At 38.9% G+C, this 25,067-nt stretch overlaps 1 protein-coding gene across 4 annotated transcripts in view; it reads right to left on the bottom strand.

The window, feature by feature from the left end:
- palm3 (paralemmin 3) overlaps positions 1 to 17,820 on the bottom strand; it is a 100,902-nt gene extending 83,082 nt beyond the window's left edge. For 3 of the 4 annotated variants that reach the window (XM_061910332.1, XM_061910340.1, XM_061910324.1), the window contains exon 1: positions 17,410 to 17,648. The gene's annotated coding sequence lies outside the window, so the exon portion shown is untranslated. The other variant, XM_061910349.1, reaches the window with a different exon arrangement.
- Positions 17,821 to 25,067: the final 7,247 nt, after the last annotated feature.

The following is a 25,067-nucleotide window of genomic DNA, read 5'->3' as shown; positions in this document are numbered from 1 at the left end:
TATCACGGATATCCGTTAAATATTATAATCATTAGATAGATGGTCAAAGACCTATGGGCAATTAGTCGCGGAATATAGATGTTTGGCTTGATGACGGCTTAGTTTTTCGACCAATTTTACACCCAAGTGCCAGTCAGCCCCCTTAAAAGGGAACCACACTTACTTTGGAATTTTGCCTATTGTTCACAATCATTATGAAAAACACGACAATGGAGGATTTTATTTAATGCATTCTAAATATTAAATAAACGTAAATAAAAGATGACTTACAACGAAGCCAATGGGAGGTCCATTATTTCGCCCATAAAATCCAATAAATAACCATTCAAAAAGCTCCAATAATACTGAATTTACATACTGTGACTTGAATATTAAAATTATTTATATCAATATTATTAGTATGTTATTATAAGCTGTAACGCAGACAAACTATTTATAGTGGTGCCGTGATCCCAAGCTTTTGTGCCTTTGTTTACGCCAGGGGTCCCCAAACTTTTTGACCCAGGGGCCGCATTGGGTTAAAATAATTTAGCCGGGCTGTTGCTGCTGCTTCCTCACTTCCTTGCTCCGTGTAAGTTTATTCTAGATCATAAATCATGCATCTCACCTACACAGAAGAAGTCTGAGTAGGTATTCCGACAGCCATTTAAGACTCAAAACTGTCGAGGACGACACGAAAAGGCGTTTGGTGCCCGCATCGAAGGATCCCCTTGTTTGAATTTTGTTGCAGACTATCCGTAACACACGTTACTATACAAAAATATAGGACAATAGAACAAAAAAAGCCACTTCAAGTCTAAAGATAGCCCAAGACTGGCCCACAACACACTCCATTTTTAATATGCCGGACCAATATTTATTCAAGTTTTGGTCCATTGCTTTTTTAGATGTACAGCGTCTTTCTTTTCTTCTTCTGGTTTCCTCTTTTTATTTTTTAGCAGTGTATGCCGTAAAGGCAAGCGCAATTATTGCAATCTTTCTAGGTGGGTGTTCGGCAGCTATGTTTTACTACAAACGAGTTTGCGCCGTGCACGCGCTCCACTATATATCGCGTTCCTCGTGGGCTCCGCTCGATTCCCTGTATGTCTTGTACATGTGAATAATTGAATAAAACTGACTTTGACGACTTTGATTAAAAAAATACAACTGTGTTCTTGTCTTACATAATGATTGTGAACGACATACAAAATTCCAAAAAAGTGCAGTTCCCCTTAAAGCTGTGTGAAATATATTAATTCTATCAAATAGAGTCCAACTATTGGATTCATTAATAGCCCCACCATGTGCTATATTTAACATACAATACAATACCACCGGTGACTCAGCCGGTAAGCATGTTTTGCAGATTTCCACTATTTTGTGTAAAATGATTCAGTAGTCGAAGTTTTCCACTGTTGGGTGTACTAATATTTTCACTTGACTACGTATACAATATCATATGCGACTATTTTATTGCTGCCACCTAACAAGATGTTCAATCAATATGACATTGTCATCTGCAGATATATTTCTCTCTAGGTCCGTGGGAATACAAACACAGCATAAAAGGTACTCCCAGCGGAAAATATGCCAATGAACCAAAGTTACATCACTGAACTGTCACACGAATAAATCAGACGATATGTGCAAAAAAACTACTTATACTTTGCTTCTACAATCTTGTGCCTGGATGAGGGTTTTTTATTCTCGCTTAACTGGCAAGAGAGTGACTTAAAAAAAAACGGGGGGAAAAAAACAAGCAGGGCAAAGTTCCACCTAAGACCTCATGATGACTTTAGGCATCACAAATCATTTACAACATTTCAGCCATGGCTGTTTCCTTTTTGTCGAACCTTGAACAGTGAGTGTCAGCAGCTGTAGCTCAATTTGTAGTATGTCTTTTTAATTACAATGACTTCCTTAGTGAAGATTTACAGACCTGCAGATCAACTGTGCAATGTGTTCTTTTGCTAGTGTGACATTCTCACAAATCTTGTGTTGGGATTCTTTACATTCAACGTCTCCTTGAAACCTCATGCTAAATGGGCTGTAAACCAGATGTTTTTCTTTTTACTTCCAAAAAAGGTCATTTGTGATGTCAACAGTATTTTGTCAAATGACAGGGTCATCCGTCTACCGCCCGTTACTCCCATTAACCCATGTCTTATCTTAGGACGTTTGTTGTGTTTTGTTGCAGTCCAGTGATGTAACGATATGAACATTTCGTATCATGGTTATCGTGACCAAAATGATCACGTTTATCATTATCACAATATTGTGTAATGTAGTCAAAAAATACTTATACACATTGCAATCTTTTGATCAATAATTTTTTTTAAATAACTAAAATAAATTCATTGTTGGAAATAACACTATTTTGTATGTTTTGTGTTTTTTATGCTTTACTGATAGTGTTTCAGTCTTAGTATTTTATCTTTTTTAATGGCTCAGCTTATTGTTTTAAAAATTGGTTTGTACTGCAGCACTTCAAGATTTATTGAAATGAAAATACATAAAATCTGTTATTATTATTTCTGGTTGTGGTGTGGCACACTGTAAAAACCCCTCTGTCTCATATTCCTCTGTGTAAAGAATAAAGGTCGGGGAAATTATCGATTTTTAGATGCATCACAATTCAGACATGATCAATTGTAAAATCAATTAGTAAATGTCATAAATTGATAATCTTTTTTTTTTATTGTAAATAAAGTAATGCAGACAATTATAAAATTTGGCTGACTGCAGCGAGCCACCTCACCAAGATATCCGACCAGCTCCTTCATTTTAGGGCACTTATGGTACAGTTTTGCACACTTTTTCAAGAATTTAATAAATGTGATGGAATTAATTTAAGAGTTTCTCATCATAAATGCACTGTTTTTAGAAGTTACAATTGATAAACGTTTATTTAGTGAAACGAAAATAAATGTAAAACTGCATCAATATGCATAAATTATAGATGTGTCAATAATTGATTTTTAATCGAATCGTAGCGCCTGAATTTTAATTGTAATCGAATAGTGAGGTTTCCAAAGATTCCCACTTCTAGTATAAAACGATCACTCAGACGGTAATGTAGTTATATAAGTTTATATAGGGGAATGTCATTTCTTAGTGGGGAATTACGGTGATGTTTTTTTCTTTCTTGTGAGAATTTGAGTAGGTGAGCTGGCGCCAGTCAGTCGGTGAGTCTCTGTGGGTGGAGGCAGGAACGCTAACTTTTACACACAGGATGCACGGACAGAGCTTCAATAGCCTTGACCTGCTAGTAAAAATCACCTTAAAATAACACAGATCATGAAGAAAAAATGACGATTTCAAAACCAAACCTCCATGTGTGGGAATATATTTGCATCAAACCAAACAAGCAAGATTAGCCCATCAACACGGACAAACAAGCCGGTATGCCGAATTTGTTGGAAAGTGAGGGACTGCAAAAGACGCAACAAAACAACCCACTCCACCCAGTTTTTCATATAGGGGGGAAAATCAACATTTCCTGCAATATTCAATACATGTTGAAGTGCAAATTTGCTATTAAAGATTGAGTGCATTTGATTGTTTGTTTACTTACATTTTAAAGTTTTTGACCTTCCAATTACTGCACAATAATAAACAATTATACTAGAGTAATGAGTAATAAAAGTTTATTGTGTTTGAAAGGGTTACTTGCATTATTATAATGAAATATTATGATAACATTGCATGATGTCAAACTAATAGTAACAATAATATAGTTTATCAGCAATAATGTGTTGGACAATATATCGTACAGAAAAATGTATTATCGGTCTAGGCCTAGTTAATTGTTTGGAATTGATTAGAGTAAATAGGGAAAAATAAAGGTTACTACTTGGCACCGTTAGTAATCTGTTTCAAAGGTTCCGACAAAGACCAAATCGCACAAAAACTACAACTAAAATAAAATCCAAATCCAATTAAATATGTGTTAGACACCCAAAACTAATACCATAAAAACATTTTTGAGATATTTTTCATAAATATAAATGAGGAAAAAATGTGGAATGCTTTTAAATGATGATATAAATAAATAAATTAAGGTTTAAAAATCACTTAAATCTCGCAAAGAAGGCGATGACAGAGAGGGAGGTGGGAAAGGGAGTGGTATCTGCGTACTTAACTATGGGTTCGGTCTTGAACTCCAGTCAACCAGTAATGACGTCATAGAGGGGCGACTTCGCTAAGAGAGAATGATTTTCGGCTAACATTGGCACAGTTTGTAATAAAGACAATTAATGAACACAGTTGGACTCATGAAGAGAATCAATAACATGACAAGACGTGTAGGATTTTGTTTGGCTTTACGATTCTGCAAAATGTTACCTGAACAAAAAATCCCAATTACTTGGCAAAATCTGAATCCTACAAAAAGTAGGGCGTACCAAAACAATTTTTCGAACATCATCATTATACGTTAAAGCTTTCAAAAGCACAAATAAAAAAACCAAGGTTGTTGTATTGTAAACATAGCTCAGTACTTCTCAAATAGTGGATCAGAACCCCAGTGGCAGTGAGGGGGTCAATACGGACAGGAACAGCTGAGGAGATGTTCATTATTTATGGGTACACACTAGTATTCATGTTAGAACGCTACGCAAGCCTGCAGCTGGATGGCAACAGTGTTTAATCCAACTAACAGTAATAAATACTTGAGATGGACCATTACATCTTTTTTTACAACTACCACAGATACAATATTTACACGAATGATAGCAGTATTTACTATTTAGTTTTTTTTTTAAATTAATAATTAGTCAAGTAGATAGTTATAAACACTGCTCAAGCACAAGCCTGTTTGCCCTGCATGTGAAGGGTTGCTTCTTTTTTTATTTTTTTATTACTGCATCGCTTATGCAGCCACGCACCTTTCTCTTCATCCTGCAACGTTGGTCGCTTGTACACAGTTTAACTCTTCTGCTTAACTTTCAGAACTTCCATTTTTGCTGGGAAATCTAGTTTTTGTCTCTCTTTCCCGGCGTCTTAATGGTTCTGTTTTGTTTGTTTCGCTACTCTCTATCCTGACTAGTGTCCGAGTTCCTGTCGCTGTGATTTTATGTTTAATTTTTTAAAAGTTTTAATACATTTTTAAATGAAAAAACAACACTTTTCTCAATGTCATTACGGTTTGCGTGGAATTTTGCGGACAAAAATCAATTTATTACATTTTGGAATAAGGGAGTGTGGGCTCATTAAAGGAGCAGGGCAAGTATCATGTCCCGTGGTTCAATCAAATACCAACGCAACATACATGGGTGGATATTAAGATGATTCTCATTGTCATTATGGTTTGTGTAGAATTTTGCGGACAAAAATCAATTTATTACATTTTGGAATAAAGGAGTGTGGGCTCATTAAAGGAGCAGGGCAAGCATCATGTCCCGTGATTCAATCAAATACCAACGCAACATACATGGGTGGATATTAAGATGACTGAAAAGATATCCCTTCTAAAAATCCCAACTTTGTGAAAATATATTGACAAAAAGGAGACTTATTGTACAGGTAAAGAAAAAGAGGCAGCATTCTTAAATGTTCTGCAACATCTAGAAACAAATTATGTCAGCCAGCTTGAAAAATGCCTCATCTATTGTATAAGCTACGTGAAGGAGCCTAGAATGGATTGCATTTAAATGTTTGCAATATTTCAGGGTTCCTCACAGGGAACCTTAAATGCATTGAATCCATAAATTGCTATAAAGTTGAGTTATTGCAATGTAGCGAATTCACATATTTTTTTAACAATTTTGGAATGCAAATGTTGACTTCCCTCTGACCCGCAGCATTAGACACATGCAATAAAGGTGTTTGTGAAATCCCCTGATGTTATTTGGCGCTAAATCAACAACAACATTAGTGTCGCATAAAACAATGTTTCGCTACTGGTCCGACATTTCCTCTAAAATAGTGTTAAAAAAACAAATTAAAGCCTTGACCGGCTGTTTACTTTTCAGCTTTGCTAGAGATGAATAATGGCTCCAAATATCAGTTTTCAGCCTCCTTGACTACTACTAATCGGTATCGGCCCTAAAAAAACATATAAGACAATCTCTAGCAAGTACACAGGAACACTTCTGTACAGAGTAGGGGTGCAGTTATCATTTATCTTATCTCCCTTCTTCTTCAGCTCATGGTTATTTTATTAATCGAGTAATGTATCGTTTATGTTGTTTGAGTAATTGGATAAAACACTTTATAGCCTCAATGTGTATTTTAGGGAAAATAGTTTAAACTGACAACCATTTTCCCGTTTGCCATAACAATTATTATTTTTTTAAATAATAAATTCGCATGATCAACATTGAAATGGCAACATCCATCCATCCTTCCATCCATTTTCTATCACTTGTCCCTTTCGTGTGTGAATGTGAGTGTGAATGTTGTCCGTCTATCTGATTTGGCCCTGCGATGAGACAGCGACTTGTCCAGGGTGTACGCTGCCTTCCGCCCGATTGTAGCTGAGATAGGCACCAAAGGGAATAAGTGGTAGAAAATAGATGGATGGATGTTCCGTTAGGGGTCTCGGGGGGTGATGGAGCCTATCTCAGCTGCATTCGGGCGGTAGGCGGGGTACACCCTGGACATGTCGCCCTCTCATCGCAGGGCCAACTCAGATAGACAAACAACATTCACACACTAGGGCCCATTTAGTGTTGCCGATCAACCTATGAAATAGCAACACGTGTAAATTGATAAAAATTAAAGAACAACAAAAAATACTCTCCACTGTTTGCCACCACACAGATCATGGCACTCACACAGTACAGAAACTAAAGAATTTTCCGAACTGTAAGCCGCTACTTTTTTCCAAAGTTTCGGAGCCTGTAGCTTGTACAAACGGTGTGGCTAGTCTATGGATTTATCTTTGCCAAGCTAAATTATGGAATGGACTAAGCAAATATATCAAACAACGAACTATAATTATCCACTTTAAGAAACTGCTCAATCTAGTAGGAAGAGTCCTAAAAAACATCTTAAACCTTATTAAAAAGGGGAACATCTTATTCATCTCATAAAGAATGAAGACAATGATTTTTCAGTTTTGTTTGATTAGCCGTTTTACAGAGACACTGTTTGGAAACAATTAAGGTATGTAAATAAGCATTTACAAAAACATTCTATGTAACTATTTCATTTCACAATGTATCAGTATATATCGGTGGTTCTTTGTACAGTACGGCGTTTATATGAAACTTTTTTTTTTTGTAAAATTGAGTGGGTGCTATTTATGTACTGGTGCAGATTTTAGTCGTCCGGAAAAACGGTGCGTCCGCATATTTCAAGTACCAGGCACTCTATTTGGTCCGAATTCTATACATTGTTTATTACTTACATTCTTTTAACTATTTATTGAAGCAGCATAATATTAAATCAAGCTGTTTCTCGAATGGAAATAATCGATTGTTACAACTCGGGCTGGGTGATATATCGAGTTTGTAAGATTTATCGATATATTTTTAAACAAGATATAAATTAACAAAATATTGTGCTATTGATATAATTTATTTCACGTTAAAATGACCAAACACCTTATCTGTTGTGTTACTTGTTTTCCTCTGCTTCTCTCCACCAGCCACGAAACCCCTCCCTTTCGTCCTTCCAGGTTGTGCTTGCACGTATAAGAACATCCATGATTGGTTGGTTGTTGACTATGGTGAGTCACGATTGGTTAAGATTATGACAAAACATTAGGGACAGACCAATCAGAGGCAAGATAGGGCGCATCATCAAACCAGGAAGGAATATCGCAACAAACATACCAAATGACGTGGAAGAGAAGAGGGAATATTCAAGTGGGCAATTTATATATTAAAAAAAACACGTGGAAGATGGCAGAGGGATTCTCTTCTTTAGATTTTTCTTTTAGCAATATAGACAACGTCCAGGAAACCCACAATGCGTCTACTTGGCCACATTTGGACAAATGTATGTGTCTGAATAACACATTCATTTGAGTTGTTTACTATGTAAGCCCAAATCAAAACTGTTCTTGAGTTGCCAAGCCGGGCATATTTCGCACGAAAAATGCTGCCAAAAATGTATGCCAAAGTGAGGAAGATCATAGCCGCACTATTATGTCAAGTCACTTACTTGGCGCTCACTATATGACAGTCCATTACATCGTTAACTGGGAATTAAATAGCGCCTGCCTGCAAATACATTTTTTATCTGAGGTTGATACATTTTCTATTATTTTCACATTTATGTTATTTATTTCACGTAGAAATAATATAGGATAGGTCTATGTCATTGCACAAGTACAACAAAACTTTATTTTCAGCAAAAACTTATTTTTTTTTTCTATTTTATTTATGTTATGTTATCAGTGCTACTTAAACTGTTTTTTTCTGTGCTGTTAATACCCATCTTGACTAACTAGGTTAACAAAAGTGCCTTGACTGTTTAAAGTACAGTTGTCATTCACTTCAATTTCAGTGAATCTCGCTCCAAAATGAATATCTTTATATGTATACTTTCACCCTAAAATAAATCGAGGTTTATATCGAACATCGAGTTTCAGTAAAAATATATCGAGTTATAGTTTTTCGTCAATATTGCCCAGCCCTAGTTACAACCCTTGCACAGAGCTAACAGAGGCGAAGAGATGGAGAAGTTTGTGACATGAATGGAAAGGTTAAAGGAGTGGTTGTCAGCGGCATATATAAAATGTAACTCACAGTGCATTGTACAGCTAAATCAGTGTTGGCGCTAGGAATTTTCTAAATGGGGTGTCAGGGACCCCATCAAGTCATAAAAATGGGGTCCCACAGTACATTTTTGGGGTCCCACTTTTTTTTTTTTAACCGTTTTGAAAACAAATAATAAATGTATGCATTATCCTGTTATAGCTCACATTCTATATTGTGTTTTGGAAAAAGGTTGTCTCCCCTGCGCTCCTCGACCACAGTCTGGGAGCCGACAAGCAGGATGTAACTTGATGTTTTTTGGTGCCTGGTGAGGCTGGATCTTTGAAAATCAGTGCACCTGGTTGTAAAGGTGTTGTTTTTATTAGCCCGTTTACATGGTGTGCAAAAAAACATATTTCCATCTTAATAAGTGAGCTATTTGCTAAAAAGTGGCTCGTGAAGGGTTTATTGCTCGCCATGAAGAAAACATTAACACGCAGAAATGCAATATTTATGATTGATAAAACTTTTGGCGAGTCAAAATTTAAGAAATTGTACCGGAAAGTTCATTACTTTAAAGTCGAACAATAAAAACGCAATAAACAGGGACGGAAATTTGACTCTGCAAATATTAAAAAAAAAACACTGTTTTGACACAGAGAAAGCAGGGTCGGTAAAAAAAATAAAATAAAATAAAATAAAATTGCTTCCCAGGGGACGCGTGGACTTCCGAAAATGCGCGTCCTTTCTGATTTCAATGCGTAAAAAGACATTAAAAGGGTATTAACGCCAACACTGGATAAATACATCAATATTATCACATTTTTAAAAACAATTCAAATCAGGAGGGTCGCGGAAAACGTATTTCCCCCAGGGGGGTTAATGACAGAAAATAATTGAGAAGCACTGCCTAACTGTGCTTGTTAGCAAGCCTTCAAAAAGAAAGTATTTCCAGTGTGTCAAATTAAACCAGAAGTGAAAGTCACTCCCTGGCGTAAAAGGCCTTAAGACCCTTCCGTTTGGAGCTTGACAGAAGCAGCAGCATTTGAGGAGCTGCTGTTGGGAACTTTGTTTACAAATCAGCATGCTCCGCTGCATGCAAAGCAGTGTTTGTTTGATGCATTGCTCAAATGAGGTTTGCCACAAACAAACATTGCAGACCAATAATAACTTGGATAGTTGTAAGAGTGTTGCTATTAAGTAGGCTTACCTGTATGTGAGTCATAAAAGCCTGTCTGGTTAACCTACAAGAACTCAAGACCTTGCACATACAGCAAGGTCCTGTCTACACTAAGTCGTTTAAACCCTTAAACGAATAATTATTTAGCCTAAGCCCCATTTCAGCCACTTTAAACCAGCATTTAAGGTCCCCCTCCTCGGACAAATTTTACACGAGTTACTGCGCCGTGTATTTCTTGAATCTCCGGCACTTAGCTTTGTATGGACTCATTGATTGTTTACAAAGTGAGTTCAGTGAGGAAATGACGCCAGAAAGACCTCACCCACACAGGAAGTGACATCAGAAAGAACACGCCAAAGCCAACTTCATAAAAAAGAGATTTCGGTAGCTCGGAGCTAAACACTAGAAAGATGGAGGCGAGTCATCCAGACATGCCCGTGTTTCTCCTTTTTCTACATGTACAGACGCTTGTGGAAATCACACATGAATACCTTAAGAGAAAGCGAGTGCAGCTATTTGGGATGCAACCCTTCTCAGACAGCAAGAGAACTTTCCAATGTTCGGCCGGGTCAGCTGTGAGGCTACTCAGCGAAAAACTTTCTCCATTGGTCAAAGGAGAGACAAGGAGAATGCGAATTCCGTGGATTTGATAACAAAGGTAGCGTTTGCTTTGTATTACCTGGCCGTCGAGGAAAACGGCGAAAGCATTTGGACTGGCGAAGCAGACTGTATCAGTTATTGTCCACCATGTACAGTATGTCGCGAACTCGACATCTCGGTCCAGAGTATATAAAGTCACCAAAAATAAATGGACAAGGAAGGTGAGGCAAAAGAGTGAGGAGTGTCCTTACCAGATATCTAGATCCCTAGATTGATTAATGTTAAATGTTCTTTATCACATTGTGGGGGAGCTCCACAAACCACGTTAAACCCAGATCTAACAAAGGTCTTAACTCATTAACTTTCTATGCCACATCAATATGGAATGCACTTCCAACAGGTGTAAAAGAAAGTGCATCTCTATCCTCCTTCAAAAGCCCACTAAAAGAACATCTCCAGGCAACTACAACCCTAAACTAACACCCTCCCTCCTCCACATCCCACCTCCCCGGATTGTAAATAATCATATGTAAATAAGCAAATGTATATTCTTGTTCTTATGCTTTCTGAACTCACTATGTTCACTGCTCACTGTACATACCCTACCAAGTAAGACCTACACTGTTTCAATGTCCATTTCTCTGACGATGCAATTGTTGACTGAAGTACTGACTTCAACCAAACCTAACCCCCCGGATTGTAAATAATGTAAATAATTCAATGTATATACTCTGATGATTAACTTGTATGATGACTGTATTATGCTTATAGTATATATTACTACCATGAATTGATTAACGTGGACCCCGACTTAAACAAGTTGAAAAACTTATTCGGGTGTTACCATTTAGCGGTCAATTGTACGGAATATGTACTGTACTGTGCAATCTACTGATAAAAGTTTTAATCAATCAATCAAAACGTGTCTAACAAAGTTTTGATGCATTTAGGATGATGTGTGATTCACTACAATAGGGCCCCACAGCGCACTGGATTCCAGTTAATTGAAATAGCACAACACTGGATATTGTTCGGATAAGTTATATTTAAGAACTTGCACACAAAGCAACACTGGATGTGACTATGATGTGCACATTTCCCACGCATGCGTGCTACGTCGCGTTGCGCCGGCGAACGGAGGGGGGCGGGGGTCTTAAAGGTTGGCATTGTTGTGTGTGGACACGGATAAGGTTAGGTGTGATTTACCCTTGAAAACCTTATCCGACTTTGTGTAAACGGGGCCCAAGTAGGCCTATGTGAGTCATAAAAGCCTGCGTGGTTAACCGAGTACGGGGGTCAGCAACCCGCGGGTCTCGAGCCACATGCGGCTCTTTAGCGCCGCCCTAGTGGCTCCCTAGAGCTTTTTCAAAAATGGAAAAAGATGGGGTTAAAAATATTTGTTGTTTTAATAATGTTTTTATATGAGGACAAACACGACACTAACCTTCCTAATTGTCAGAAAGCCCACTGTTTAATATGTTTGATGAGAGTATTTGGCCAGCGCCGTTTTGTCCTACTCATTTTGGTGATCCTTGAACTGCCCGTAGTTTGTTTACATGTACAACTTTCTCCTACAATGCCACAGAAAGACGTATTTAATGCCATTCCTTCTTTGTCTCATTTTGTCCACCAAACATTTTATACTGTGTGTGAATGGTGAGCTTTTTTGATGTTAAAGTACCAATGATAGTCACACACACACTAGGTTTGGTGAAGTTATCCTCTGCATTTAACCTTTCCCCTTGGTCGCCACCTTGGAGGTGAGGGGAGCAGTGAGCAGCAGCGGTGGCCGCGCCCTGGAATCATTTTTTATTTTTTGGGTGATTTATCCCCCAATTCCAACCCTTGATGCTGCTCACTGCTCCCCTCACCTCCCAGGGGGTTAATGGGTCCCATTTTGATAGTCTTTGGTATGACTCGGCCGGGGTTTGAAGTCACGACCTACCGATCTCAGGGTGGACACTTACTGATTTGTGTGTAGTGCTAATCCATGCTAACATGCTATTGAGGCTGGCTGTGTGTACATATCGCATCATTACGCCTCGCTTGTAGGTATATCTCAGCTCATTTAATTTCCTTTACTCATGACACTTGATCTGTATGTAATATTGGCTACATTTCTGATTGTGTGTCATATTGTTCCAGACCACAGCAAACATTAACATGTTGTTCCAGACCACAGCAAACGTTACCCAGCCTGCAAAGAGTGTAATAAATCCATTAGAAGAAGACCGCCTGTGCTTTTCTTTCACTTGGACACACACATCTATATCTTTGGCAGTTTTAAGCCAGTCATTTCCAGGAGTTACCCTACCCCTTCGAGACACTTACTTAATGTGTTGCCTTCACTATAACACTTACATAAGGCTTTTAACTTTTTGAGGCTCCTAACAGTAGGGTGTGGGGGAAAAATCGATTCAAATTTGAACAAAACAATACACAGCAATACCATAACAATGCAATCCAATTCCAAAACCAAACCTGACCCAGCAACACTCAGAACTGCATTAAACAGAGCAATTGAGAGAAGACACAAACACGACACAGAACAAACCAAAGTAGTGCAACAAAAATGAATATTATCAACAACAGTATCAATATTAGTTATAATTTCAGCATAGCAGTGATTAAAAATCCCTCATTGACATTATCAGTAGACATTTATAAAAATAAAAAAAGAACAATACTGTCACTATGGCTTACACTTGCATCACATCTCATAAGCTTGACAACACACTGTGTCCAATATTTTCACAAAGATAATATAAGTCATATTTGTGGTTCGTTTAATAGTTAAAACAAATTGACATTATTGCAATCAGTTGATAAAACATTGTCCTTTACAATTATAAAAGCTTTTTACAAAAATCTACTACTCTGCTTGCATGTCAGCAGACTGGGGTAGATCCTGCTGAAACCCTATGTGTTGAATGAATAGAGAATCTTTTTAAATCGGGAAAAAAATAGTTTTTGAATCGAGAATCGTGTTGAAATGAAAAAATAATCGTTTTTGAATCAAATCGTGACCCCAAGAATAGATATTGAATCGAATCGTGGGACACCCAAAGATTTGCAGCCAACCAAACAGGTATGTTTTTTGTATTTTTGGTCGAATAATGCTCTTTCGACACGTAGGGTTGCCAACCCAGACCTAGTAGAACTCAAGGCCTTGCACATACATTAAGTGTGAGATGCAACTGCTTGAAAGTGTTCAATGAGTGTCCTGATGTCCAAACTACTGCATGATAAAAGTGGTCCAAATAGCCTGCAGACCTGGACTTTATTACTCATAAAAGTGTTCAAAGGCACAATTGCAAACTGAAAGAGTTCCTGACGATGTGACACGAAATCAAGAGGCTGCTGTAAAATCACACACAGATCAAATCAGTTTTTTCACAATGTGAGTGACATTTGCATCATTTCCAGAACAAAATTGGGACTTTAAAAATACACAAGTGACACTTAAATTGTAGTGTAACTTTCCAGGTGAGACAAGTGAACAGCTGCTGCGCTTGTCCAACTATGAATGGGCTCACATCCAGCATGGACTGCTTTCAACAATCTAAATCAGGGGTGTCCAAAGTGGCATACTTTCAAATACCTCCAGGGGTCCGCTTAACCCCTAAAGAAGACTACTGCTCCACTACATGTTATCGCGCACGCTTTTACATCACACAACCAATGTGCTGGCTCTGTGACATGTTGTGTGAGACTTGTGCAGAACAACGTCAGCGGCTGCAAGACGTACTTGATCAACAGCCATACAGGTCACACTGAGGGTGGCGGTATAAACAACTTAAACACTGTTACAAATATGCGCCACACTGTGAACCCACTCCAAACAAGAACTACAAACCTTTTTTGGGAGGAATTTCCGCACCCTAACACAACTTAAACACAAGAGAACAAATACCCAGGACACCTTGCAGGGCTACAATATACAACACCTCAACCGACGCAAGTAGGGAGGGTTGGGGCGTGGGGTTTTGATGGTAGCAGGGGTGTGTGTATTGTAACCCGGAAGCAATTGGTTTGTATGGGATTCTGGGTAATTGTTCTGGTGTGTTTATGTTGCATTACGGTGCGGATGTTCTCCCGAAATGTGTTTGTCATTTTAGTTTGGTGTGGGTTCACAGTCTGGCACATATTTGTAACAGTGTTAAAAGTTTTTTTACGGCCACCCTTAGTGTGACCTGTGTAGCTGTTAATCAAAAATATCTTGCAATGACACACGTACGTCTCTCATGGCCAGATGCAACTCACAACTGCTTGCACGCTGTCAGTTTAGAACAGGGGTAGGGAACCTATGGCTCTCGAGCCAGATGTGGCTCTTTTGATGACTGTATCTGGCTCTCAGATAAATCTTAGCTGACATTGCTTAACACAATAAGTAATGAATAATTCTGCTGGTAATCAACTTTTGATTGATTGATGGATTGAAACTTTTATTGGTAGGTTGCACAGTACAGTACATATTCCGTACAACTGACCACTAAATGGTAACACCATAAAAAGTTTTTCAACTTGTTTAAGTCGGGGTCCACATAAATCAATTCATGGCATGTCTTAAAGTGTTAAAAACTACGTTGAAAATATAAAACATTCTCATGCATTTTAATCCGTCCATCCGTTTTCTACCACACCAGTTCAAGAAGTCGCATTAATAAGTATAATATTAATTATTGGTTAGCCTCGGAATAACAATGTTATCAAAAAGAATAAGAGACTTATTATACTCTAAAAAGGTTGGTCTTACTTAAAAATCCACGCATTTTGTTGTATTCAGTGTTAAAAAATATTATATGGCTCTCACAGAAATACATTTTAAAATATTTGGCTTTCATGGCTCTCGCAGCAAAAAAGGTCCCCAACCCCTGGTTTAGAATGTAGGGGCGCTAAAGGCAGTGCCATTATGGCACACCCTGATTATTGTTAATCTGGTGAAAATTAACAGGGGCTTCGAGAGAATTGGTGCCCTGAAATTCAGGGGTCACCCGGGAAAATTGGGGACGTGGGCAAGCATGACGCTGTCAAGCGCCGTCCATATTAAACTTGCGGGCCGCACCAACATTAAATTGTCATATCAAAGCGTGGGCCGCATAATAACGTCTCGCGGGCCACAATAGATGGGTTTCCGCTAGCGGCGATTACCCATAATCCTTCGAGGCAGCCGCCGTCTTGTCTGTCAAAACTTTGTTTACTCGTCTGCGGCAGTTTTTTAAATATATTTCCACACTTTTGCAGCAACAATGACGTCCACTTCGGAAAATTAAAAAGAAGTCGTAAAAATTCCCTACAGACAGACGCTAGATGGGGTTTGCAAAGCCAGGTATTTACAGAAATTGAAGGGTATTGGCGATAAAGATCCGTATGAGATGGGAAAGCACGAATGGACTACGGACTTCAAATGTTATCCTGATATAACTTACCCCGACATCGTTAACTATTTGGTGAACAATATTAGTGCCTACACTCTGGATGAGCTCAAGGGCTACAAGTCGCTCGAAGCGTACCATTATTTTGTGTGTGGATTGGTACAGGAAATGAAACTGGCTACAATGGAAGATAAATGTGTGCTCATCGCTCGTGTTTGTCACTCTAAGAGATCAACTGATCCGTGTTTGGTGCCATGGGTCATATCAGAGAAGACGGGTCGTGTTTTATCAGGACACTGTACGTGTATGGCAGGCATTGGCGAAATATGTTCACATGTTTCTGCATTGTTGTTTGCCATTGAAGCGAGCGTCAAGATGCGGGACAACACGACTGTCACACAGGAAAAAACTTACTGGCTACTTCCATCTGCAGTCAAGAAAGTTGGGTACAAGACCATACAGGACATTAACTTCACCTCCGCCAAGACAATGAAGAGAAAGCTAGAAAAGGCAATCGTATCCGGAGATACACCGGCACCATTAAAACAGAGGAAACTACCTGAGGTACAGAAGGGGACACAAGATGAACTGTCAGACTTGTACAGAGAATTAAAAACCAAACAAAAAATTAAGCCTGTCTTACTTTCTCTGATTCCAGGATATGCTTAAGACTATCGTCCAGAAACACTTGATAAAAAGTACCCAAAAGTATTTTCAGAACTATATGATTCTAACTATGCAACTGCATAGTTTAGGGTTACTTGATTCAATTCATTCAAATTTTAATAAAATCGTCCAAAAATAAGCGGCGAATGCCTACATTATATATAGAAGGTTATATTTGTGCAACAACATCGTCAGACGTCGAGCGTTATTAAGTACAAGCACAGGCACAGTAGTTCCTCCTATGTTTTAATATCTAATCTAACCATAACACATTTTATCAACGATACAGAGAGCAACATAATTCAAACTACCTGTTACAAAATGATCGGAGCAAACTTTATAATGTCGTTTTGCTGGATCAGGGGTAAATCCCACTCGATTGATTCTAGCTAGACATAGGTTGCTCCTTTCTGTCGACAGTCGCTCTGTTTCTTTTCCCTGTTTTACGATAACCTTGGGATATCGTAGTACATTGTTGTTCTTTGTCCTCAATTGGTGCGGTTTACACAGTCCCAAACGACACATGTGTGACCCATTCCCACAAAAATAACAACGGAGGCGTCCTTGGTTACGAGTGTTTGTTTTGACACACAAGATGGCGGATAAGGGAATTGTGGGACGGGTGTGACGTCATCGGAAACCCATGTATTGACCCGCGGGCCGCAAGTTTGAGACCCCTGATCTGGAGATTTAAAACTTGAATGAAAATAAAACAGAATTATGCAGAATAATGACACATTTTTATATATTTTTTGGAACAAAACCCTTTAGTGGAGGCCTAAATGTATATTGGTTATACATATATTGTATTGGTTTTTAAAATAAAAAAATGTCAAAATGGCCTCCGCTTGCTTTGATTTTTCAGTCTGCGGCCCTAAGTGGAAAAAGGTTGGACACCCCTGAATAAGGTAATAATTCACAGTAGCAAATTGAGTTAAAATGGCGAAAGTGAAAGTAGACTCACCTGTTTACACTGGATCGCTTGACAGGAGTCCAGTCCGCCGAGGGGTTAAAACTAGCACAAAAAAGCCGCGGAAATAAACTAATAAAAACGAAGTAAAGGTTAAAAGCCTTGTTGGAAATTTCTCCAACTTAAAAAGAGAAAGTGACAGTTAAAAAAAAAGAAAGAAAGAGGAGCGGAGAGACACGCGCTCTCCTCAGGCGTCCTTGCGTGCGAGTGCGAGGAGGAGGAAGCCGGGCGGCGGTTACCTGACTCCGGCGGTGAGTGTGTGTAAAGCCCCGGCCCTCCTACTTCCTCCCAGCGCAGGCTGGCGGGTTGGCGTTCCCAACAATGCTCGGCTGCAGCCAGTTGGATGCTTTAATTACTTCAACTTGCGCCGTCATGGCTGCCGGACGATGCTACTCTTCACTTTTGCTACCTAGCCAGCCAGCTACAGCTATGTGTTTTCCTGTTAATCATAATTTTTTTTAATAAATTGTCTAATATATGATCTTAGCAACTCATGTAATGCCAGTCCAGTATGTAAAAGACCAAAACATTTGCAAAGTATCGGAAAAGTACAAAAAAAAAACAAAAAAAAAGACTACAAGTTCCACTCCAGTCCTTTAGGTAGCGGTAGTCCAATTTATAAAACACCAAATACCATTCATATCAGGGGTGCTGGCACGCCAAATTTCTTCCCCCCGGAAGAAATTCGGCGGGACAGCCCCTCTAATACATGAAGGACCCCAATGAGGGCAAGACAATACCAAGTTATATGACTCTTAAAGGCCTACTGAAATGAGATTTTCTTATTTAAACAGGGATAGCAGGTCCATTCTATGTGTCAAACTTGATCATTTCGCGATATTGCCGTATTTCTGCTGAAAGGATTTAGTAGAGAACATCCACGATAAAGTTCGCAACTTTTGGTGCTAACAGAAAAGCTCTGCGTTTACCGGAAGTCGCATGTTGATGGCTCGGTCACGCCAAATTTCTTCCCCCCTACAAACCCCCCCCCCCCCCCCCCCCCCCCCCCCATTTACTTCCGGGGTCATGATTAATACAGACGTTTTGTAGAGTGTGAATGTGAGTGTGAATGTTGTCTGTCTATCTGTGTTGGCCCTGCGATGAGGTGGCGACTTGTCCAGGGTGTACCCCGCCTTCTGCCCGATTGTAGCTGAGATAGGCGCCAGCGCCCCCCGCGACCCCAAAAGGGAATAAGCGGTAGAAAATGGATGGATGGATGGATATTATAAAAATACAGACGTTTTGTTAACGCTATATTATAAAAAAAAAAAAAAAATTAATTTACAAACACAAGTTATGGGATGACATAAGAGGAAACGTGACCCCGGAAGTAAATGCGTCATCCTATAGCTTGTGTTTGTAAATTGTTTTTTAATTTTTTTTATAATACAGCGTTAACAAAACGTCTGTATTTTTATAATATAGCGTTATATTTTTATTATATATCCGTCCATCCATCCATTTTCTACCGCTTATTCCCTTTTGGGGTGGCGGGGGGCGCTGGCGCCTATCTCAGCTACAATCGGGCGGAAGGCGGGGTACACCCTGGACAAGTCGCCACCTTATCGCAGGGCCAACACAGATAGACAGACAACATTCACACTCACATTCACACACTAGGGCCAATTTATAGCGTTAACAAAACGTCTGTATTAATCATGACCCCGGAAGTAAATGGGGGGGAGGGGTGAGGTTTTTGTAGGGGGGAAGAAATTTGGCGTGACAGCCCCTCTAATACCTGAAGGACCCCAATGAGGGCGAGACAATACCAAGTTATATGACTCTTAAAGGCCTACTGAAATTAGATTTTCTTAGTTAAACGGGGATAGCAGGTCCAATCTATGTGTCATACTTCATCATTTCGCGATGTTGATGTATTTTTGCTGAAAGGATTTAGTAGAGAACAACGAGGACAAAGTTTGCAACTTTTGGTGCTAACAGAAAAGCTCCGCGTTTACCGGAAGTCGCATGTTGATGGCTCTGTCACGCCAAATTTCTTCCCCCCTACAAAAACCTTCACCCCCATTTATTTCCGGGGTCATGATTAATACAGACGTTATAAAAATATAACGCTATATTATAAAAATACAGACATTTTGTTAACACTATATTATAAAAAAAATAAAATAAAAAAACAATTTACAAACACAAGCTATGGGATGACGCATTTACTTCCGGGGTCACATTTCCTCACATTTCCTCTTACGTCATCACATTACTTTTGTTTGTAAATTTTAATTTTTTAATTTTTTTTTTTTTTTTTTATAATATAGCGTTAACAAAACGTCTGTATTTTTATAATATAGCGTTATATTTTTATAATATAGCATTAACAAAACGTCTGTGTTAATCATGACCCCGGAAGTAAATGGGGGGAAGGTTTTAGTAGGAGGGGAATACATTTGGCGTGACAGCTCCTCTCATCCTCACATTGTTTTTAATGGGAGCCTCCAACAAAAAGAGCTATTCGGACTGAGAAAATTACAATTTCCCCATTAATTTAAGCGAGGATGAAAGATACGTGTTTGAGGATATTGATGGCGGCGGACTAGAAAAAAAAAAAAAACAAGTTAAAAAAAAAAACGTGTTTGCATTTGGACGGATTCAGATGTTTTTATAGACATTTTCTAGGATAATTCTGGGAAATCCCTTATCCTTCTATTGTGTTGCTAGTGTTTTAGTGAGTTTAACAGTACCTGATAGTCGGAGGTGTGTGTCCACAGGTGTCTTGACGCGCAGTGTCTCAGGGAAGTCGACGGCGGCTTTATGGGCGGCACAAGCTCAGCTGATCTCCGGTAAGAAGTGACTTTTTACCACAATTTTCTCACCGAAACCTGCTGGTTGACATTCGGTCGGGATCCATGTTCGCTGTGATCCATAGTAAAGTTTTACCTCCGGGAATTTCAAACAAGGAATCACCCTGTGTTTGTGTGGCTAAAGGCTAAAGCTTACCAACTCTAGCTTTCTACTTTGACTTCTCCAATATTAATTGAACGAATTTGCAAAAGATTCAGCAACACAGGTCTCCGAAATACTGTGTAATTATGCGGTTAAAGCAGACAACTTATAGCTGTTTGTGTGTGCAGCTCTCATATTTCCTAACAGCCCGTGACGTCACGCGTATACGTCATAATTACGCGACATTTTCCAGAAGAAACTCCCGGGAAATTCAAAATTGCAATTTAGTAAACTAAACTGGCCGTATTGGCATGTGTTGCAATGTTAATATTTCATCATTGATATATAAACTATCAGACTGCGTGGTGGGTAGTAGTGGATTTCAGTAGGCCTTTAAGGGTTACAGCTGCAAAATTAGCGAAGCAAAAATAGCTTGAAAGGTTAGCATGCTGGAATGCTAATATTTTTTCCTCACCGTTTTTTTTCACCAATGACAATCAGCCAATTATAATGCTTTGAAAACAGGCAGCTGTGTGAGCTGCTTTAAGGTCCTTCCACCCTCATTGGGGTCCTTCAAGCATTAGAGGGGCTGTCACGGCAAATGTCTTCCAGGTGGAAGGTTTTTGTAGGGGGGAAGAAATTTGGCGTGACAGTGCCCAAAGTGCGGCCGGGGGGCCATTTGCGGCCCGCAGCTATTTTTTTACTGGCCCCCCACACGTTCTAGAAATGCTTTTTCAAAAATAAAAAAGAACATTAAAAATATTGGAATGAGGTGAAATATATCGAGAAAAAGTTGCAATTTTGACACAAAGCTGCCATGCAGGCTGTTTTTTTTTCTTTTGTCTTTATTTTACCATGTAAAAAACAACTTTACCATGAATTGATTAACGTGGACCCCGACTTAAACAAGTTGAAAAACTTATTCGGGTGTTACCATTTAGTAGTCAATTGTACGGAATATTTACTGTACTGTACTGGGCAGTCTACTAATTACAAGTTTCAATCCATCAATCAATCAAAAGTTGATTAACAGCAGAATTATTCATTACTTATTGTGTTAAGCAATGTCAGCTAAGATTTATCTAAGAGCCGGATGCAGTCATCAAAAGAGCCACATTTTTAATTGTTTTGCCATTGCTCAAAAAAAAAAAAGACAAAATAATCCATGTTATACTGAATTATTTTCAAAGCTCCAATTAGTTCAAATATTTCACTTTAAAATGTTTTATGTGGTAAATATTGCATATATTGTGTAGTTGCCATATAAAAACATGAACGTTTTCTTTGACAAAAGAGAATAAAACAAACAAGATAATAGTTTAAATGTAAAATCAACAGAAATATCTGAAGTTGATCTCGTAATGTAGGTGTTGAAAGTAAAAAAACAAAAAAACCCTAATAAAAATGTATCACTTTATGGGTGGGGCACCTTTTGGATCCCAAATATAATTAGTGGTATTTTATTTATCTTTTCACTGTGAATACTCAAAAATAATAAAGAATTAAAATCAATGGTGTCCTGCATTATTGATCTTTTAGGGCTCTAATTACTAAATACTGCATATATCAGTTTTACTATAAAAACTTTTTTTTTTTGACAGAAAAGCCATAAAACCTTTTTTATTTAAAGTTGATAAAGAGATTTACTGTAAGCGTTAAATAAAAAATAATAATTAAAATTTGACTTATTTTTAACATTTTAATAACTGACACCCTTAATGGTCCCCGGGACACCTAAAGGTAAAATACATTTTAAAAATCCATATATTTTGTTATGGTTTGAAAATGAAAAATATCAAAATGGCCCCCGGATGCTTTAATTTTTCCATGTGTGGCTCTCAGTGGAAAAAGTTTGGACAACCCTCATTTATATACATTAGTACAGTCTTTTTCAACCACTGTGCCGCGCGTGGCACTCTAGTGTTAACCTGACTCTCGCCAGATCCTTGTAGTTCGCTGAGCTCCACACAAGGATCTGGGATCAAGGGCAATGCAAACTCCTTCAAGATAGCAAAAAATTATGAACCAATCAGGATTTCATAGATATGTCGTAGCGCCGAAGCGACTGTTTGATTCAAACAACAATGGCGGCAGGTAGCGAGGAGTCTTGTACTGACATATTTTCTTTGCACAAACGACATCGATCGTCTACTGCAGTGGTTCTCAAATGGGGGTACGCGTACCCCTGGGGGTACTTGAAGGTATGCCAAAGAGTATGTGAGATTTTTAAAAAATACAATTGCAAAATCCTTTATAAATATATTTTTTGAATAATACTTCAACAAAATATGAATGTTAGTTCATAAACTGGGAAAATAAATGCAACAATGCAATATTCAGTGTTGACAGCTAGATTTTTTGTGGACATGTTCAATAATTGATGTTAAAGATTTCTTTTTTTGTGAAAAAATGTTTAGAATTAAGTTCATGAATCCAGATGGATCTCTGTTACAATCCCCAAAGAGGGCACTTTAAGTTGATGATTACTTTTATGTGTAGAAATCTTTATTTATAATTAAATCATTTGTTTATTTTTCAACACGTTTTTAGTTATTTTTATAGCTCTTTTCCCAAATAGTTCAAGAAAGACCACTACAAATGAGCAATATTTTGCACTGTTATACAATTTAATAAATCAGAAACTGACGACATAGAGCTGTATTTTACTTCATTATCTCTTTTTTTCAACCAAAAATGCTTTGCTCTGATTAGGGGGTACTTGAATTAAAAAAAAATTTCCTAGGGGTACATCACTGAAAAAAAGTTGAGAACCACTGGTCTACTGACATTGACACGGTAAAGAATCTGGGTATTATCTTTGACCCAACTCTCTCCTTTGAGTCACACATTAAAAGCGTTACTAAAACGGCCTTCTTTCATCTCCGTAATATCGCTAAAATTCGCTCCATTTTGTCCACTAACGACGCTGAGATCATTATCCATGCGTTTGTTACGTCTCGTCTCGATTACTGTAATGTATTATTTTCGGGTCTCCCCATGTCTAGCATTAAAAGATTACAGTTGGTACAAAATGCGGCTGCTAGACTTTTGACAAGAACAAGAAAGTTTGATCACATTACGCCTGTACTGGCTCACCTGCACTGGCTTCCTGTGCACTTAAGATGTGACTTTAAGGTTTTACTAGTTACGTATAAAATACTACACGGTCTAGCTCCATCCTATCTTGCCGATTTTATTGTACCATATGTCCCGGCAAGAAATCTGCGTTCAAAAGACTCCGGCTTATTAGTGATTCCTAAAGCCCAAAAGAAGTCTGCGGGCTATAGAGCCTTTTCCGTTCGGGCTCCAGTACTCTGGAATGCCCTCCCGGTAACAGTTCGAGATGCTACCTCAGTAGAAGCATTTAAGTCTCACCTTAAAACTAATTTGTATACTCTAGCCTTTAAATAGACCTCCTTTTTGGACCAGTTGATATGCCGCTTCTTTTCTTTTTCTCCTCTGCGCCGCCCCCCCCGTCCCCCCCCCCCCCCTCTTCCTTGTGGAGGGGGTCCGGTCTGATGACCATGGATGAAGTACTGGCTGTCCAGAGTCGAGACCCAGGATGGACCGCTCGTCTGTGTATCGGTTGGGGACATCTCTACGCTGCTGATCCGCCTCCGCTTGGGATGGTTTCCTGTGGACGGGACTCTCGCTGCTGTCTTGGATCCGCTTTGAACTGAACTCTCGCGGCTGTGTTGGAGCCACTATGGATTGAACTTTCACAGTATCATGTTAGACCCGCTCGACATCCATTGCTTTCGGTCCCCTAGAGGGGGGGGTTGCCCACATTTGAGGTCCTCTCCAAGGTTTCTCATAGTCATCATTGTCACAGGCGTCCCACTGGGTGTGAATTCTCCCTGCCCACTGGGTGTGAGTTTTCCTTGCCCCGATGTGGGTTCTTCCGAGGATGTCGTAGTGGTTTGTACAGTCCTTTGAGACATTTGTGATTTAGGGCTATATAAATAAACATTGATTGACATTGATTGATTGTTGCGTTGTTTCAGTAAAAGTTCTCTAACTTTTCGCTCTGTCATTATCCAATATGTCGGCTGTTCTGTTTTGGATTTCCCAGCGTCGCTCTTGTCTGCGTCACGGGTAGATTTCAATGTGAGTGGTTGAAGTAGCACGCCATTCAAGATAACGGACAAGTGGTTTATCCAATCACATACAATGAATTTTTTTTACAAGGCCCCGCCTTCTCAAATACATCTCCTGTTGAGAAGTCCCAGATCCTTGTGTGGAGATCAGCGAACTACAAGGATCTGGCAAGAGTCAGGTTACACTAGTGTGCCGTAAGATACAGTCTGGTGTGCCGTGGGAGATTGTCATTTCACCTAATTAGGTTAAAAATATTTTTTGCACACCAGTAATTAAATTTTGTTAATTCGTATGATTAATGTGCCGTCATGGAGTGTCTGGACAGTGCAGGGAGCTAATTGCTTTGTAGATGTCGAGGACACGTCGTGTGAGACGACAATGGTTTGTCGTGCATCTCAACATGCAGACGACAGCGGCAGGCATCGTGCAGGTAAAAAAGGTATCAAATGCTTAAACCAAAAGTAAACAAAAGGTGTGTGCCACTAAGAAAAGGCATTGAAACTTAGGCATGGCTATGCAAAACGTAACTAAAACGGAACAGGCTGCAAAGTAAACAAAACACAAAATGCTGGACGACAGCAAAGACTTACAGCATGTGGAGCAGAGACGGAGTTCACAAAGTGCATCCGTACATGACATGACAATCAACAATGCCC

This window comes from Nerophis ophidion, linkage group LG01, assembly GCF_033978795.1.
Source record: "Nerophis ophidion isolate RoL-2023_Sa linkage group LG01, RoL_Noph_v1.0, whole genome shotgun sequence".
Classification (NCBI taxonomy): Eukaryota; Metazoa; Chordata; class Actinopteri; order Syngnathiformes; family Syngnathidae; genus Nerophis; species Nerophis ophidion.
The sequence above is the reverse complement of the archived record's forward strand: the minus strand, read 5'-3'. Positions and strand labels throughout refer to the sequence as shown.